This window comes from Protopterus annectens, chromosome 9.part0 (assembly GCF_019279795.1).
Source record: "Protopterus annectens isolate FY-2018-M chromosome 9.part0, PAN1.0, whole genome shotgun sequence".
NCBI lineage: Eukaryota > Metazoa > Chordata > Ceratodontiformes > Protopteridae > Protopterus > Protopterus annectens.
The window spans coordinates 1454373323-1454393943 of NC_056743.1; positions in this window are offsets into that span (position 1 = coordinate 1454373323).

Below are 20621 nucleotides of genomic sequence, written 5' to 3' on the forward strand. Positions count from 1 at the left end.
TTAAATATTGCTCTTATAAACGTAGAAAATTGCTAGAGTAACAAGATTTGTTTTAGCAGACATTTTCTGACATATATGACATCTGACACTGAAATGTATGTCATTACTTACTGATATAAATCCTCAAATCATCACAGTGATTTACCAGAGATATACAAGATTTATGATGAACAGACCAAAATTAAGTAATGCTGTTTTGAAATATTGCAAAAGTATTGTATGCACAATTTTAATAAATGTCACAATATCACAAAAGAGCAGTACAATATCTCCACTTATATATCACCGGAAAGCTCTCAAGCAGATGAGCAGTTCTCCCATTGATGTTTTGCATACATGCAAGGAAATAACACTTTGTTTAATTATATCAATAATAACGTTTGGCATATAAAGTATAATTTTCTTTCTTAAATCTGCAATATAAAATCATCATCTGCAGACAAAACTTTGACACTAATACCATTATATAATCTACTCTCTACTGAAAAACTTTTATATTTTACATTTTTTGTAACTTATTTTATTTATTAGCTACTGCAAATCGTATGGAGTGTGTTTTCTATAGAAGATTTTGATGAAAAGCTCTCAGGAAGCAAATGGTTTCCTGGCCTAAAAGACTTCAGGTAGCAAGGAGGAATAATTATTCTCCCGCTGTTCATGATTAAATGAGTTAAGATTTCCCAGTAGACATTGCCTAGATGTAAAATTCATAATACATGGTCATCCACAAGACAAGTTTCAATAACTTTATTTCTTCACTACCGTGATGATACAATAAATGTGAATACTGTTGCCATGATTAAAGGCTAAATCTCTCCACTACTAAGGAGAACAACAAGGGACAAAGTGGACATCCCTTAAATGTGTGTCTCCCTAGGAGGAAAGGAGGGGGACACTAACTGTGCCAGGGGTTAAGCGTACAGAAGCTTACAACAGGTGATAAACTCCCTCAGCAACTGTTGATTGCATTGTATGTTCCAAAGGAAATCTCATCTCAAGGAATCAAATGTCTTGTTAAAGTCTATGGAAAGGGCTGACATAGAGTTAGGTCACCTTACAAAGCTGCAGGAGATTTAAAAACAAAGTTACAGCATCTTGGCCTCCCTGCCAGTTCTTCATAAACCCTTGCTGTGAGTGACTAACTAACTTTCACAAACATGACTCTAACCTCCTCACTAATATTTTTGCTAAGATCTTTGTTTCTGTGGATTAAAATGAAATAGGACAATAGTGGCAGGGAAAACTGAGGTTCTTACATCTCTTAGGATGTATGAAAATAAATGTCAATCCGGATGAATAACATATGGAACCACCACTAACACTTTCCTGAAAAATCTTCAAAATATGTAACTCAGTCCTGTTTTGTATTCTTCATAAGATAGTACAAAAAACAGATGATGCTCTCCACAGCTGATAGAAAAATCCTTTATTCACTGCAGTAGTAAGCGCTTTCGCGTTATTACAAACGCTTCATCAGACTTATAAAACAGGTATATTCACAAGCTTCTTTTAAGGCATTCACCAGATAAAAACAACCAATCAAAATACTAATGTGGAATCATCAATTTCATCACTTTCAAAATAAAAGTGTATTCACAATTGTGCTTGCCTAAAAAGAAGTACCTCTTATCAAAAAATATATTTAAAAAATATGTTATAAAAAAACTATATATACTAACTTATAAAAATATAAAAATGCATATCTTTTTTAAAAAAGACACATGATAACAATGTATATTGGTGGCAGTACTGAAATTATTTTATGGCCCTAATGCTTGTATGGACATGCTCCTAGAAATGGTTTTAAAGTAACCTTCTCATTAAGTCCTCTCCCTTTATGTGCTTGTAGTCTCATAATCCATCGGTTTTCACATTCTTCAGTATAATTTTTTTATATTACCTAATCAATTTGTCCTTTTCACTAACTGTACTACACTAAACCTGAAATAATGTGAAGTAACTACATTTAAAATGTGTCTTGCTAGGGCATTATGGTCATATTCTTTATTGATGCCATATATGTGTTCTCTTACATGAGACTTCTATTGGTCTTACCTATATAAAAACAACTGCATACCTGGCACACCGCCAGATAAACTAAATATCTGGACTTACAGTCAGCATAGAAATCAAAATTGAACACCTTACCTGTATCAACATGAGTATAGACACTATTCCCTGACATATAAACACATTGGTTGCAATTTCTGCAAGGTAGTGTGCCCTTCCTGCTTGATAAAACTGTATTGTTGGTATTATTTTCATAACAGAGCAACCTTTTTAAAGATCTCATATTTCTATATGTAAAATTAGGTCTTTCGCCTACTATATCAGAGATACTATCATCACTAGTCAAAATACTCCAATTCCTAGTTATTATATCCTTGATTTTCATATTCATATTCGAATATGGTATAGTTATCCTATTTACATTAGTACTAGATTCTCTCTTCACTTCACTTACATTGTGGCCTTCAGATCTGTTTAGATAAGGCCTCCCTCTTCCCTTCCTCATACTAGTATTCTCAGTATAAATATTATTAACTTCTCTCCTAGTATAACCTCTTCCTAAAAAATTTTTAGCTAGTGTATCTTTTTTATTACTGAAATTACTATCTTCAGTTGTAAGGCTGGAAATTCTCAGAGTTTGACTTTCTACAATATTACTATAGATATGCTGGGGATGCATACTCCTACGATGTAAGATACTGTTTCTCCAACATGATTTTCTATATATCTCTGAATACATCTCATTACCCTTTTTCATTATTTGCACATCCAAAAACTCTATCATATTATTTGAGCTTGTATATTCAAACCTCAGAAAATTGGTTGTACCATTTATGTAATCCATAAACTCAATAAGTTCATCTCTAGTTCCATCCCATACAAAAAACACGTCATCTACAAAACGCTTATAAAATTTTACATTTCTACCATAAATTGTATTAGTTATGACATAATTATTCTCCCAATATGCCAACACAAGGTTGGCATATGAGTTGGCACAAGGGGTGCCCATCGCTACCCCTTTCCTTTGCAAATAATAAATATTATCATAAGTAAATACATTATTGATCAATACCAAATCAAGCAATGTTAAAGTTCTAATAACCAAATCCCTTGATGTACCTTTTTCTATAAGATATAGCCTCACATATTCCATCCCTGTGTCATTTGGAATAGAGGTGAACAATGATACAACATCTAAAGTTACCAATAGTTCATAACTAAATTCATTCCGAGAAGAAATATAAGTGCCATAACTCTCCAGAAATTGTTGTGTATCTTTAAGTATTGTTGCTGTATTGTCAACAACAGGTCTGAGTAGTTTCTCTACATAAATGGAGGCTGGTTCCATGAGGCAAAAAAAAAATGTTTTGATATGCATTTTTATATTTTTATAAGTTAGTATATATAGTTTTTTATAACATATTTTATAAATATTTTTGATAAGAGGTACTTCTTTTTAGGCAAACACAATTGTGAATACACTTTTATTTTGAAAGTGATGAAATTGATGATTCCACATTAGTATTTTGATTGGTTGTTTTTATCTGGTGAATGCCTTAAAAGCAGCTTGTGAATATATTTGTTTTATAAGTCTGATGAAGCATTTGTAATAACGCAAAAGCGCTTACTACTGCAGTGAATAAAGGATTTTTCTATCAGCTGTGGAGAGCATCATCTGTTTTTGTACTATTTTATTTTCATTCGGAAGGTTGCTCTTTATCCAGGACTGTTTGTTATATTTTTTATTCTTCATAAGAGTCAATAGGAAATCTATCAGGGGCCATGGCTTTAACTGCCTTTAATGCATCTATAGCCTGATAAACCTTCCATATACTGATGCGTCTTTTTAGTTGATCTTTTTCAGTCAGAAGTAGCCTTGGCTGTGTGATCTGTGAAAAGAATATGAAATTTTCCCTAAATATGCCTCTTTTTGTTGATCATGTAATGCTTAGTAATATTTCTCATGTTCCTGTTTTTTTTTCATTACTAGAAAAGTGTTTAGAGTGTCCTTCCTCTTTAAGACATCCTGTATTTTGTGAACACCTTCTGTCCCTAAGATTATGAGACAGCTATTAGAGAGATGTAATGTGTAGCCCCAAAATTTGGAGTACTCATGTAGTGGACCCCTTTCCATTATGCTTTCAAGTTCTTAATCTGATTTTTAATTATCCATAACTTGCATTTTCTTTAAGAGTTCCATACTAAACAACCAAACTTTTTTCTAGATATTGCATCCTACCATGTTCAGAGCCCTCTTTGACTTTCCACTTGTCTGTTCAACACTGGCTATCATGGATGCCACTAGCCCTGATTGTTTGCCCCAGAAATGCGCAGCCCACCACCTATACAATTCTTTTCTTTTCCTTTTTCAGTACTAATGGTCATATCTTCACTCTGCAAACTTGTTGATAGACTGATTACAGCTAATGAACAGAGTCACTATGTGATGGTTTGACATAATTGAGGACTTTATACCCCTTATTTCACTTAAAAGAGTGAAACTTGTTTAAAAAAATAAATAACTAGCTGCCCTGTTGCAGGTACAAAATATGTGTACTTCCTTGTATATGGTCACAAGTCTCTTCATTGCTTAAGCAAATAAAATTCCATTTTCCAGTGCCTGCTTTTAAGACTAATTTTGAGGCTCTATCTACCTGTTGGCAGTTTATCCATCCTGGGGTCAATAATCATCCTATAATGAATGGATACCACTGTAGCCCAACCCTACCCAATATAGCAAATCAGCAAAAGTATCAAAGACACTGGTATCTTCTTCATAGGGCCCAAACACACTGCCCAGTATAATATGCCATCAAGCTGTTTTTTGGTTCTAACTAGGCAACATCTACCTGATTTAATATATGTACTTTCTTCCTTTTCCCATAGCAAAGTACAACTAGTTAGTAGCATGGCTCCCCTTTTTACCCTCTCCGATTACTTGATGAGTTCTTCCATCCTTTCCATTGTTTAATATACTTATCAGCTAATTTGTCAATCATTTTAGCTTCTTGCAAGAAAACAATGTTTGCATTTTCTCTTTAAGCTGATAGAGTATATTGATTTGCTTGACAATTCAGTCCTTGAACATTTCAAGACAGCATTTTCAGTGATAATGGATTACATAATAAAGCATCATTTTCCACTCTTACCCTTTTTCTTTTTGATCACTTTATTAATTAAAGCTCCAGTGATTTAGGCACTGCTATAAGGAAAACCTTTACTTATATTTGCACAAATCATAATTCATAGCTATAGTATTCCCTTTCACCAAATTAGTGCAATGGGAAGTAGACTGCGGTGGTGGTGCTGTGGTAGCGTTGTCACCTCACAGTTAGATGTTGCCCATTCGATTCTCAGTTAGAGCTTCTTCTGTATGGCGACATGCGTGAATGGGCGGTCCTTCGTTGAAGGTTGTGCATTAGGCCCGGTAAGCCAGCACATAAAAATCTACTGCCAATCATTAGCGTACCGGAGTTCTGCTGTGGCGACCCCTAACCGGGAAAAGCCGAAAGACACAAACAAGTGCAATGGGAAGTAGGAGGAGCCTGCAAGCATTTAGTTAATTCTCTATCAGCCATGATTGTTCACGCAATGGGTTTTATAAACTGTGTCTGGCAACAAGCAAGGAACTGGTATTTTCACCAAATCAGTAAACTGTTTTATATACTTTCAATGAGGCAAGACAGAAAGCTGGACAGTTTCAGGTTTTCTCTATTGCATCCTGCCTCATGACCATTTTATAGGTATCTTCCCCAAAGATGTGAAAATAAAAAAAATGCCTAGTATTATAGGTCATCAGACAATGTAAGGAGGTAAAAAAGATAAACATTTCAGTTACTGTGTAGTGTAACACCTCCCCTGAGATGTGCAGTACCAAAACCCACCCATATCACAGCTAGCCATGTTAAAAACAGTCTGCATTTAAATTGGAACCTGTGCATTGAGAGAGAGCCTTACAAGACTATCTGCAAATATATAGAGCTGAGTATATTTTTCTGTATTATTCTGTATTATAGAACTAAATTGTTGCTTACATATCTGTTGTCTTACTGTTCTGCAAATATACAGAGATCAGTATATATTTTTCTGGTTTTATAATTTGCACTGTGATTCCTCACATCTCTGTTGAAATTGTCTTCCCCAGCCCTCCTCCCTGATCTTGGTTGTAGTTTAAATTTGGTGGCTTTTGCAGTGCCAGCCCCACTGTATATTTGATCTAGGACACTCCCCCAGTCCCATCTCTTTACCGCATTCTACCTAATAAACCCTTTCTGCACTTGCTTTTAGTCCTTTTTAATTTAATTACATTTTTTCAAACTGTGTGTGGACTAATATTGCTACATACTCAAGTGTGCCAGCTTGCACTGCATATGAATTGTTTTTACTACTGTTTTTGCTACTTTTCTGAAAAAAAAAATTGTAAGCCTGTTTCCTACCTTTCCTGTAATTAGTGTTCCAGATACTGATTTGCTGTATCCAGGACTGTTTGTAAGCTCCTGAGTCCCCCAAGCCTTTCTGTGTTGGAGGGAAGCCTTCTAGCTTATCAGTGGGAGTGGTAAGCATTAGGTAACCTGTCTACCACATAAGGAGTGGTTCTGGCCCAGAATTTGTAGTTATTGGCCGTTTGGGTGGTCTTCCATCTCTCTCAACTTTCTGATTTGAAGGCCTGCATTTGCACTTGTTTCTGTCCTGTAACTCCTGGGCCCATCTCATTTGCTCACTCAAAAAAAAAAAAAAAAAAAAAAAAATGTATCTGCTTTTACTGTATTTGTGTTTCTTCCTACTTTATTTTGCTTTTGTGTCATCTTAATAGTACTCAATTGTATTTATTACTGCTTGGTGTAACTCATTCTAAGCCTTTTAGTTTAAGCACTTGGGCTTCAAACCAGTTGTTTTACATTAAGAAGGTTTGTGGTCTGCACTGTAGTGGCAGAACAGGTAGCTTACATCCTTCTAAGTTGGGAACTGCTGATTGAGGGCTCAGTGTCTGTTATTCTAAAAGTGTATTAATTCTGGTTTAAGCACTTGGGCTTCAGGCCAGTTATTTTACATTAAGAGGGTTCGTGGTCTGCACTCTTGTGGGAGGAGAGGCTGGACTCTGCCCTTCTGAGCAGGGAATTTCTGGTTAAAGGCTTATAGTGCCTGCATATTTGAACTGCTTCTTACTGAAATTGGTACACCTTGTTTACTGTAGCATAGACTAGATCCAGGCCTGCTGAATCTAGCTTTGTTTGTATAACTTGAGCACTAATCCAGGCATTCTTTAAAGTATTCAATTGTATTTATTACTGCTTGGTAGTAACTTGATTAAAGTGTAGCTATCATTCTAAGTCTTTTGGATTAAGCACTTGGGCTTCAGACCAGTTGTTTTACATTAGGAAGGTTTGTGGCCTGCACTGTGGTGGCAGGACAGGTAGCTTACATCCTTCTAAGTTGGGAACTGCTGATTGAGGGCTCAGTGTCTGTTATTCTAAAAGTGTATTAGTTCTGGTTTAAGCACTTGGGCTTCAAGCCAGTTATTTTACATTAAGAAGGTTCATGGTCTGCACACTTGTGGGAGGAGAGACTGGACTCTACCCTTCTGAGGTGGGAATTTCCGGTTAAAGGCTTATAGTGCCTGCATATTTGAACTGTTTCTTACTGAAATTGGTACACTTTGTTTGCTGTAGCATAGACTAGATCTAGGCCTGCTGAATCTAGCTTTGTTTGTATGCTTGTTGTTTGTTTGCTTGTTATTTCACTGAAATGCTAATTCCACCTACAACGCGGCTTTTCAACGCTTCTGTGTATCCCTAGTGATATCTGCATTGCTTACTGTACTTATTTCCTTGTTTCACTTGAAAGAAAGTTACTGTTTGTCATTTTTGCATTTAAGTTACCTGTAACACATTGCATTTAAGTTACCTGACACTTGCTCACTAAAGCAATTATATAAGTCAGCACTAAAAAATTAAAAGCACTAGACCCTCACAAAGTCCCCTTGAGTACCTTGTTCCCCATTGGCCCTTTTTTCAATTATAAAGGAATTCCCAATACTATTCTAGCATGTCCAAAGGTCAGTTGTCAATCTCCTCTCTGGTCCAGCTGGTGAATCTGGGACTCTTGAGGCAATGTTACAACTGCCTCATGTACACAGACAACCATCTCCTCCTCCCAACAAATTCCAACACATGTGAGAGATGCAACCATATAGCCAAACTGGAGGCTAAGCTCTCTCAGCTTAGTACTTGCGTAACCTGTCAGGAGGAGAAGGAAACCACACTCACTACAATTCCAGTCTCACATAGACCTACCATGACAGCAAACCAAATACATAAACACACAAAAACATACTCGGAGGCTCTAAATAAAAATCTGCCTAAGCAGCAGAGACCTCCAAAGCAGACACCCAAGCAACTGCTACCCCAAAACAAAACACGTGCAACACATAGCTCACAAAGCCAGTGTGCTGAACAGTCACAGCCCTTAAGGCTAAACAACACACCTGATACACTTGTAATAGGTGACTCTATCGTCAGGCACACTGACGTCCCACTCACCAGGCTGAACAAGGAGCAGGTCACGGTGAGTTGCCTGTCGAGTGTTAGGATCTGCCACATAACACAAGCACTCAGGTCACTCCAAGCAAGTACAAATATGACTCGGTCATTGTCCATGCTGGTGTGAATGACCTGAGATGTACCTCCCTGGACTACATGAAAAGAGACATAGAGGAGCTCTCTGAGCATGTAGCCCAGGCCAGTATGACCCTGACCTTGAGTAGAATCTTACCCTCACCAAGAATGATGCCACAATATGAAGACAAGATGATCAATTTCAACAATTGGCTTAAGTACTGGTGTCATTCAAAGGGGATCCAATGCCTGTCAGCCTGGGATGACATGCTCGACAAGCCACGATGCTTCGCTAGGGAAGGCTTGCACCTGTCACCCCTGGGCTTTCGGATATTGGCAAAGACTCTTGCTACCCCCATAATGCCTTTTTTAGGCAAGGCTCAAAAGACAAACCCACCTCCATAGGTATCACAAGGGATAAGAAACTAAGAGTAATGCTACTCAATGCCAGAAGTCTAAACCTCAAGATGCATGCACTCGAAACTCTCCTTAGCATGGAGAACATTGATATCTGTGCAGTAACAGAAACCTGGTTCAAGGCTCCCGAGAGCACCCCAGCACTACCAGGTTATACCTCATACCATGCTTTTCAGCCCCAAAACTTGGACCAAACTTCAAAAGGAGGGGGAGTATCAATATTCGTCAAAGATACCCACACCTCCAGGTTGGTGGCACAGCACGAAGCATCAGAGACTATCCATGTGCAACTAACAGTGGGTAAAACTGCCTTCCAGTTTATAGCTTGCTACAGACCACCCTCCCAAACCCAGGAACCCTACTCGCCCTTCCTGAGAACACTGGAAAATATGAAGGTCTCTCCAAACACCATTATATTGGGCGACTTAAACTACCCAAACATAGACTGGGAGCATTACTCTAGCTCCAACACCCTAGCCCAAAGGTCCCTAGAATTTATAAACTCAAATGTTATGGAACAACTTGTTACCACTCCCACAAGAGGGGAAAACATACTGGACCTGATCATCACCAACATGGGGACTATGCTCCAGACTAGAAGTGTATCCCTCACTTGTAAGATCAGACCATAAACTAATCTCACTGGATATTCACATCCCGACCCCACCCCCTGCCCAGAAAACTACAGTGAAAAACTTCTCTAAAGCAAATTTCACACTCCTCAAAACCGAGGTGGAATCCTTCAAAGCCCCCGGGCCTGTGGAAAATACGGCCCAGACCGCAGAATCCTTTATAAACGCATTCTATGCACACCTTCAGGAATGTATGGATCATGCAATCCCAAATAAAACCAAGAACCAATCCTCCAAAGGCAGACGTCCTGTCTGGTGGACCCCAGCCATAAACAAACTATACAATAGACAGAGGAAGCTACTACATGATAGAGAAAAATCCCAAAAAGGGAAGGCATCTCTGATTAGTATTAGCAAAAAACTACGGGCACTCAGAAAATTGTCTAAGGTCAGCTTCAAGAGAAACACTGCACATGACACTAAGGATAATCACAAGGCCTTCTTTAGTTATGTTAGGAGCCTGGGTGGGAATTCCCAGATATGCTCAGAATTAGTCCAAAATGACAAAAAAATACATCGAACCCACAGACATTGCCAACATCCTAGCTAACAGGTTCAGCACAAACTTCTCCCCCCCTCCCCACCAAAAGGGCAAACATCTATCCCAGCAGAGTGCTGCCCCCCTGACATCTCAGATGCTCAGGTAAGAGCTGCCCTCTCCAAAGCAAAAAACACACCATCAATGGGACCAGACGGTGTCCCGGGCTGTGTCCTACATGAACTCCAAGAAGAGCTAAACCCAAACATAAAACTACTGTTCAATCTCAGCCTTACTACAGGATATGTACCCAAAGAGTGGCGTATGGCAGCAGTGGTCCCTCTCCATAAAGGTGGTGCCTCAATGGATCCTGGAAACTATCGCTCCATAAGCCTGACTAGCTTGGTCTGCAAAGTTATGTAAAGGATCATCATGGACCTCATAAATAAAGATATTGGGGACATACAGACACTGGATCCTACCCAGTTTGGCTTTGTTAAGGGCAGATCCTGCCTCTTAAACCTGGTTGATTTCTTTGAAACTGTTACCAAGGCCATTGACGAGGGGAAGCTGGTCCACACGGCCTACCTGGACCTCTCAAAAGCCTTTGATACAGTACCCCACTCAGGCATTATAGATAAGCTCACCAGCTTAAATATAAACCCCTATGTCACTAGATGGGTTGCAAACTGGCTGAAGGACAGTACCCACATGATTAGAATTGCTGGAGCCATGTCAGACTCCAAACCACTTACAAGTGGCATCCCACAAGGTTCAGTCCTGGGACCTCTCTTGTTCGGTATATATTTCTCGGAGGTACAGGCCAACATGGAACGACTGTGGCTGACCAAGTTCGCAGATGACTGTAAACTGGGCACCATAATCGACTTTCCAGCCGACACAAGCATCCTCCAAAAGGGCCTCATAGAAACAGACAACTGGTGCCAGAGCCATGGCCTCAAGCTAAACGCTAAAAAGTGTATAGTCATCCCCTTTGGCAAAAACAAAGTGCCCACAAATTACCACATAGGTGGTAATCCATTAAGTACAGAAGAAGTAATTAGGGACCTGGGGACCCAAGTTGATAACAATCTCTCATTTGACAACCATGTGGCCAAAGTGGTTAGAAAAACATTTTATATAGCCCACCTAATCATGAATGGATTCACATCTAGAGCAGGGGAGGTCATCGTGCCTCTTTACTCATCCCTCATCAGGCCCATAATTGAGTACAATGCCCCTTTTGGGATGTACCTTACCAGACACCTGCAGCAACTGGAAAGACCCCAAAAGTACCTCACAAAGAGGATCAAAGGGCTCAAACAGATGCCATATGCTGCCCGGTTAAAGAAACTCCAGCTCTACTCAGTGGCATACCGCCTGCTCAGAGGCAATCTGTGCCTGACGTATAAAGCCATGTCCAACCCAGAATTAATGGACATGCTGCACCTCAGAAAATCTAAATCCCATCGAGCTACGCGCTCGAGAGACTTGAACCTCAGCAATGAAATAAATAGGACACGCTGGAGGGACAGATTCATAACCCAGAGGCTCCCTTCACTCTGGAATAAAATCCCAGTCCAGGTTAGGCTGAGTCTCTCATTGACTCTCTTCAAGAGGAATCTTGATGAGTGGATGGGAGATCGTAGGTTTACCCCGGGTATCACGTCTGTGTCACTGTTAGACAGAGGCACAGTATACTAACCTCGGAAAAGGGCATAGCAAAATTCATTTAAAATGGGTGGCGAAAGCCAAACACACTCTGGCAAGGCTTATAAATGCCCTAGGGCAGATAGCCTAGTATGAACCTATGAATCTATGAACCTATGAACCTATAGGTGTGCTGGCACTGGCACTGAATCACACCCATAATGCCTGATATAAACATTCAAAACACTAAAAGTAACATAAACACTTTTTGTGAATGCAGCTGCAGTGCCACCTTTTCTATCTTACATGGGGCCAACCTTAGCTGAAATGGCACCCTAGGCGAAGTAGTGCTCTGTGCCCTTAAGCCCCAGCCACACCATACTCAAGGAACACCCCTATCTGAGCCATTTCCACAGGTAGGTCACTCCCACAAAAGAAACTCCAGTTATTTCTTTCAAATTTTTAAATGCATAAAAAAAAAATCAGTGAATGCCTTGCCATACTGTGACAAAGATATCGTGTAATGTAGTTCCATCGCTGCATTAGAAAGAAAGCTGTGATTTGTATTGCACATAGTTTATAATTAAACTGACCTCACAGCCTAGAATGAAAGGAATGGTAATGACTTTATGAAACAGCCCACTATACAACATCTATTGCTACACCAGAACTAGCAATGAAAGGAATGGAATGACTTCATGAAACAGCCCACTATACAACATCTATTTCTACACCAGAACTAGCAAGAAATGGAATGGTAATGACTTCATGAAACAGCCCACTATACAACATCTATTTCTACACCAGAACTAGCAAGAAATGGAATGGTAATGACTTCATGAAACAACCCACTATACAACATCTATTTCTACACCAGAACTAGCAATAAAAAAATGGTAATGACTTCATGAAACAGCCCACTATACAACATCTATTTCTATACCAGAACTAACAAGAAAAGGAGTGGTAATTAATTCATGAAAAAGCCCACTATACAACATCTATTTCTACACCAGAACTAGCAAGAAAAAGAGTGGTAATGACTTCATGAAATAGCACACTATACAACATCTATTTTTACACCAGAACTAGCAATGAAAGGAATGGTAATGACTTCATGAAACAGCCCACTTTACAACATCTATTTCTACACCAGAACTAGCAAGAAATGGAATGGTAATGACTTCAGGAAACTGCCACTATACAACATCTATTTCTACACCAGAACTAGCAATGAAAGGAATGGTAATGACTTCATGAAACAGCCCACTATACAACATCTATTTCTGCACCAACACTAACAAGAAAAAAAGTGGTAATGACATCATGAAACAGCCCACTATACAACATCTATTTCTATACCAGAACTAACAAGAAAAGGAATGGTAATGACGTAATGAAACACACCACTTTACAACATCTATTTCTACACCAGAACTAACAAAAAAAGGAGTGGTAATGACTTCATGAAACAGCCCACTATACAACATCTATTTCTACACCAGAAGTAGAAATGAAAGGAGTGGTAATGATTCATGAAACAGCCCACTTTACAACATCTATTTCTACACCAGAGCTAACAAGAAAAGGAATTGTAATGACTTCATGAAACAGCCCACTATACAACATCTATTTCTACACCTGAACTAGCAATGAAAGGAATGGTAATGACTTCATGAAACAGCCCACTATACAACATCGATTTCTACACCAGAACTAACAAGAAAAGGAATGGTAATGACTTCATGAAACAGCCCACTTTACAACATCTATTTCTACACCAGAACTAACAAGAATAGGAATGGTAATGACTTCATGAAACAGCCCACTATACAACATGTATTTCTACACCAGAACTACAATGAAAGGAATGGTAATGACTTCATGAAACAGCCCACTTTACAACATCTATTTCTACACCAGAACTAACAAGAAAAGGAATGGTAATGACTTCATGAAACAGCCCACTATACAACATCTTTTTCTACAACAGAACACACAAGAAAAGGAATGGTAATGACTTCATGAAACAGCCCACTTTACAACATCTATTTCTACACCAGAACTAACAAGAAAAGGAATGGTAATGACTTTATGAAACAGCCCACTATACAACATCTATTTCTACACCAGAACTAACAAGAAAAGGAGTGGTAATGACTTCATGAAACAGCCCACTATACAACATCTATTTCTACACCAGAACTAGAAATGAAAGGAGTGGTAATGATTCATGAAACAGCCCACTTTACAACATCTATTTCTACACAAGAGCTAACAAGAAAAGGAATGGTAATGACTTCATGAAACAGCCCACTATACAACATCTATTTCTACACCAGAACTAGCAATGAAAGGAATGGTAATGACTTCATGAAACAGCCCACTTTACAACATCTATTTCTATACCAGAACTAACAAGAAAAGGAGTGGTAGCGACTTCATGAAACAGCCCACTTTACATCTATTTCTACACCAGAACTAACAAGAAAAGGAATGGTAATGACTTCATGAAACAGCCCACTTTAAAACATCTATTTCTACACCAGAACTAACAAGAAAAGGAATGGTAATGACTTCATGAAACAGCCCACTTTACAACATCTATTTCTACACCAGAACTAACAAGAAAAGGAATTGTAATGACTTCATGAAACAGCCCACTTTACAACATCTATTTCTACACCAGAACTAGCAATGAAAGGAATGGTAATGACTTCATGAAACAGCCCACTATACAACATCTATTTCTACAACAGAACTAGCAAGAAAAGGAATGGTAATGACTTCATGAAACAGCCCACTATACAACATCTACTTCTACACCAGAACTAACAAGAAAAGGAATGGTAATGACTTCATGAAACAGCCCACTATACAACATCTATTTCTACACCAGAACTAGCAATGAAAGGAATGGTAATGACTTCATGAAACAGCCCACTTTACAACATCTATTTCTACACCAGAACTAGCAATGAAAGGAATGGTAATGACTTCATGAAACAGCCCACTATACAACATCTATTTCTACACCAGAACTAACAAGAAAAGGAATGGTAATGACTTCATGAAACAGCCCACTATACAACATCTATTTCTACACCAGAACTAGCAATGAAAGGAATAGTAATGACTTCATGAAACAGCCCACTTTACAACATCTATTTCTACACCAGAACTAGCAATGAAAGGAATGGTAATGACTTCATGAAACAGCCCACTTTACAACATCTATTTCTACACCAGAACTAACAAGAAAAGGAATGGTAATGACGTAATGAAACAGCCCAAGAAAAGGAATGGTAATGACTTCATAAAACAGCCCACTATACAACATCTATTTCTACACCAGAGCTAACAAGAAAAGGAATTGTAATGACTTCATGAAACAGCCCACTATACAACATCTATTTCTACACCAGAACTAACAAGAAAAGGAATGGTAATGACGTAATGAAACAGCCCACTATACAACATCTATTTCTACACCAGAACTAGCAATGAAAGGATGGTAATGACTTCATAAAACAGCCCACTATACAACATCTATTTCTACACCAGAACTAACAAGAAAAGGAATGGTAATGACGTAATGAAACAGCCCACTATACAACATCTATTTCTACACCAGAACTAGCAATGAAAGGATGGTAATGACTTCATGAAACAGCCCACTTTACAACATCTATTTCTACACCAGAACTAACAAGAAAAGGAATGGTAATGACTTCATGAAACAGCCCACTATACAACATCTATTTCTACACCAGAACTAGCAATGAAAGGAATGGTAATGACTTCATGAAACAGCCCACTTTACAATATCTATTTCTACACCAGAACTAGCAATGAAAGGAATGGTAATGACTTCATGAAACAGCCCACTTTACAACAACTATTTCTACACCAGAACTAACAAGAAAAGGAATGGTAATGACTTCATGAAACAGCCCACTATACAACATCTATTTCTACACCAGAACTAACAAGAAAAGGAATGGTAATGACTTCATGAAACAGCCCACTATACAACATCTATTTCTACACCAGAACTAGCAAGAAATGGAATGGTAATGACTTCATGAAACAGCCCACTATACAACATCTACTTCTACACCAGAACTAGCAAGAAATGGAATGGTAATGACTTCATGAAACAGCCCACTATACAACATCTACTTCTACACCAGAACTTACAAGAAAAGGAATTGTAATGACTTCATGAAACAGCCCACTATACAACATCTACTTCTACACCAGAACTAACAAGAAAAGGAATGGTAATGACTTCATGAAACAGCCCACTATACAACAACTATTTCTACACCAGAACTAACAAGAAAAGGAATGGTAATGACTTCATGAAACAGCCCACTATACAACATCTATTTCTACACCAGAACTAGCAATGAAAGGAATAGTAATGACTTCATGAAACAGCCCACTTTACAACATCTATTTCTACTCAAGAACTAACAAGAAAAGGAATGGTAATGACGTAATGAAACAGCCCACTTTACATCTATTTCTACACCAGAACAAGCAATGAAAGGAATGGTAATGACTTCATGAAACAGCCCACTTTACAACATCTATTTCTACACAAGAACTAACAAGAAAAGGAATGGTAATGACTTCATGAAACAGCCCACTAATACAACATCTATTTCTATACCAGAACTAACAAGAAAAGGAATGGTAATGACTTCATGAAACAGCCCACTATACAACATGTATTTCTACACCAGAACTGGCAAGAAAAGGAATGGTAATGACTTCATGAAACAACCAGCTATACAACATCTATTTCTACACCAGAACTGCAATGAAAGGAATGGTAATGACTTCATGAAACAGCCCACTATACAACATCTATTTCTACACCAGAAGTAGCAATAAAAAAATGGTAATGACTTCATGAAACAGCCCACTATACAACATCTATTTCTATACCAGAACTAACAAGAAAAGGAGTGGTAATTAATTCATGAAACAGCCCACTTTACAACATCTATTTCTACACCAGAACTAGCAAGAAAAAGAGTGGTAATGACTTCATGAAACAGCCCACTATACAACATCTATTTCTACACCAGAACTAGCAATGAAAGGAATGGTAATGACTTCATGAACCAGCCCACTTTACAACATCTATTTCTACACCAGAGCTAACAAGAAATGGAAAGGTAATGACTTCAGGAAACTGCCACTATACAACATCTATTTCTACACCAGAACTAGCAATGAAAGGAATGGTAATGACTTCATGAAACAGCCCACTATACAACATCTATTTCTGCACCAACACTAACAAGAAAAAAAGTGGTAATGACATCATGAAACAGCCCACTATACAACATCTATTTCTATACCAGAACTAACAAGAAAAGGAATGGTAATGACGTAATGAAACACCCCACTTTACAACATCTATTTCTACACCAGAACTAACAAAAAAAGGAGTGGTAATCACTTCATGAAACAGCCCACTATACAACATCTATTTCTACACCAGAAGTAGAAATGAAAGGAGTGGTAATGATTCATGAAACAGCCCACTTTACAACAACTATTTCTACACCAGAGCTAACAAGAAAAGGAATTGTAATGACTTCATGAAACAGCCCACTATACAACATCTATTTCTACACCTGAACTAGCAATGAAAGGAATGGTAATGACTTCATGAAACAGCCCACTATACAACATCGATTTCTACACCAGAACTAACAAGAAAAGGAATGGTAATGACTTCATGAAACAGCCCACTTTACAAGATCTATTTCTACACCAGAACTAACAAGAATAGGAATGGTAATGACTTCATGAAACAGCCCACTATACAACATCTATTTCTACACCAGAACTACAATGAAAGGAATGGTAATGACTTCATGAAACAGCCCACTTTACAACATTTATTTCTACACCAGAACTAACAAGAAAAGGAATGGTAATGACTTCATGAAACAGCCCACTTTACAACATCTATTTCTACACCAGAACTAACAAGAAAAGGAATGGTAATGACTTTATGAAACAGCCCACTATACAACATCTATTTCTACACCAGAACTAACAAGAAAAGGAGTGGTAATGACTTCATGAAACAGCCCACTATACAACATCTATTTCTACACCAGAACTAGAAATGAAAGGAGTGGTAATGATTCATGAAACAGCCCACTTTACAACATCTATTTCTACACAAGAACTAACAAGAAAAGGAATGGTAATGACTTCATGAAACAGCCCACTATACAACATCTATTTCTACACCAGAACTAGCAATGAAAGGAATGGTAATGACTTCATGAAACAGCCCACTTTACAACATCTATTTCTATACCAGAACTAACAAGAAAAGGAGTGGTAGCGACTTCATGAAACAGCCCACTTTACATCTATTTCAACACCAGAACTAACAAGAAAAGGAATGGTAATGACTTCATGAAACAGCCCACTTTACAACATCTATTTCTACACCAGAACTAACAAGAAAAGGAATGGTAATGACTTCATGAAACAGCCCACTTTACAACATCTATTTCTACACCAGAACTAACAAGAAAAGGAATTGTAATGACTTCATGAAACAGCCCACTTTACATCTATTTCTACACCAGAACTATCAATGAAAGGAATGGTAATGACTTGATGAAACAGCCCACTATACAACATCTATTTCTACAACAGAACTAGCAAGAAAAGGAATGGTAATGACTTCATGAAACAGCCCACTATACAACATCTATTTCTACACCAGAACTAACAAGAAAAGGAATGGTAATGACTTCATGAAACAGCCCACTATACAACATCTATTTCTACACCAGAACTAGCAATGAAAGGAATGGTAATGACTTCATGAAACAGCCCACTTTACAACATCTATTTCTACACCAGAACTAGCAATGAAAGGAATGGAAATGACTTCATGAAACAGCCCACTATACAACATCTATTTCTACACCAGAACTAACAAGAAATAGAATGGTAATGACTTCATGAAACAGCCCACTATACAACATCTATTTCTACACCAGAACTAGCAATGAAAGGAATAGTAATGACTTCATGAAACAGCCCACTTTACAACATCTATTTCTACACCAGAACTAGCAATGAAAGGAATGGTAATGACTTCATGAAACAGCCCACTTTACAACATCTATTTCTACACCAGAACTAACAAGAAAAGGAATGGTAATGACGTAATGAAACAGCCCAAGAAAAGGAATGGTAATGACTTCATAAAACAGCCCACTATACAACATCTATTTCTACACCAGAGCTAACAAGAAAAGAAATTGTAATGACTTAATGAAACAGCCCACTATACAACATCTATTCCTACACCAGAACTAACAAGAAAAGGAATTGTAATGACGTAATGAAACAGCCCACTATACAACATCTATTTCTACACCAGAACTAGCAATGAAAGGATGGTAATGACTTCATAAAACAGCCCACTATACAACATCTATTTCTACACCAGAACTAACAAGAAAAGGAATGGTAATGACGTAATGAAACAGCCCACTATACAACATCTATTTCTACACCAGAACTAGCAATGAAAGGATGGTAATGACTTCATGAAACAGCCCACTTTACAACATCTATTTCTACACCAGAACTAACAAGAAAAGGAATGGTAATGACTTCATGAAACAGCCAACTATACAACATCTATTTCTACACCAGAACTAGCAATGAAAGGAATGGTAATGACTTCATGAAACAGCCCACTTTACAATATCTATTTCTACACCAGAACTAACAAGAAAAGGAATGGTAATGACTTCATGAAACAGCCCACTATACAACATCTATTTCTACACCAGAACTAACAAGAAAAGGAATGGTAATGACTTCATGAAACAGCCCACTATACAACATCTATTTCTACACCAGAACTAGCAAGAAATGAAAGGAATGGTAATGACTTCATGAAACAGCCCACTTTACAACATCTATTTCTACACCAGAACTAACAAGAAAAGGAATGGTAATGACTTCATGAAACAGCCCACTTTACAACATCTATTTCTACACCAGAACTAGCAAGAAAAGGAATGGTAATGACTTCATGAAACAACCCACTATACAACATCTATTTCTACACCAGAACTACAATGAAAGGAATGGTAATGACTTCATGAAACAGCCCACTATACAACATCTATTTCTACACCAGAAGTAGCAAGAAAAGGAATGGTAATGACTTCATGAAACAGCCCACTATACAACATCTATTTCTACACCAGAACTAACAAGAAAAGGAATGGTAATGACTTCATGAAACAGCCCACTATACAACATCTATTTCTACACCAGAACTAATAATGAAAGGAAAGGTAATGACTTCATGAAACAGCCCACTTTACAACATCTATTTCTACACCAGAACTAACAAGAAAAGGAATGGTAATGACTTCATGAAACAGCCCACTATACAACATCTATTTCTACACCAGAACTAGCAATGAAAGGAATGGTAATGACTTCATGAAACAGCCCACTATACAACATCTATTTCTACACCAGAACTAACAAGAAAAGGAATGGTAATGACTTCATGAAACAGCCCACTATACAACATCTATTTCTACACCAGAACTAGCAATGAAAGGAATGGTAATGACTTCATGAAACAGCCCACTTTACAACATCTATTTCTACACCAGAACTAACAAGAAAAGGAATGGTAATGACTTCATGAAACAGCCCACTATACAACATCTATTTCTACACCAGAACTAACAAGAAAAGGAATGGTAATGACTTCATGAAACAGCCCACTATACA